This window comes from Penaeus monodon, chromosome 25, assembly GCF_015228065.2.
Source record: "Penaeus monodon isolate SGIC_2016 chromosome 25, NSTDA_Pmon_1, whole genome shotgun sequence".
Classification (NCBI taxonomy): domain Eukaryota; kingdom Metazoa; phylum Arthropoda; class Malacostraca; order Decapoda; family Penaeidae; genus Penaeus; species Penaeus monodon.
Genome location: NC_051410.1, coordinates 29,736,427 through 29,737,192, shown reverse-complemented (window position 1 = coordinate 29,737,192; position 766 = coordinate 29,736,427).

The window sequence follows — 766 nt, the reverse complement described above, 5'->3', positions numbered from 1 at the left end:
GAAGAATAAAAAAAGAAAAAAAAAAAGAAAAAAAAAATAAACCCCATATATTTTATATAAAAATAAAAAAAAAAAATAAAAAGAATAAGAAAAATAAATAATAAAAATATATATAATATTAAAAGAAATAAAATTTATATATATATAATATATATATATACTTATATTTTATATATATTATATATATATAATAAATATAAAAAATACTATATTTTATAATATAATATATTGTTTTATTATATATTATAATATAAAATTATAGATAAATATATAATATTATATATATAAAAATTTAATATATATAGAAAATTTTATAATATATATTTCTTATTTTTTTTTAAAATAAAAAATTTAAAAATTTTTTTTTTTAAAATATATAATATTATATATATATATATTTATTAAGGGTATATGTGTGGGTTTTATAAAATATGGTATAAATATAATATAAAGAAAAGAAAATAGTATAGATTTATAAAATATGAAGAAAAATAGAATGGAAATGGGAATGATATCGAAAGAAATAGTTATATAGTTATATATAGAAAAAATAAAAAAAGAACATAATACAGATATAAATATAAAAAAAAATTATAAAAATATAATATATAAATATATATAAAGATACAAAACAAAAATTATATATGATATATATATATAAAATATATATTTTAAATTATATAATAACAAAAAAATATATAAAATATATAATTATAGATAATAAATATTATATAAATAATATTTTAATAAATTTTATATATGAAAC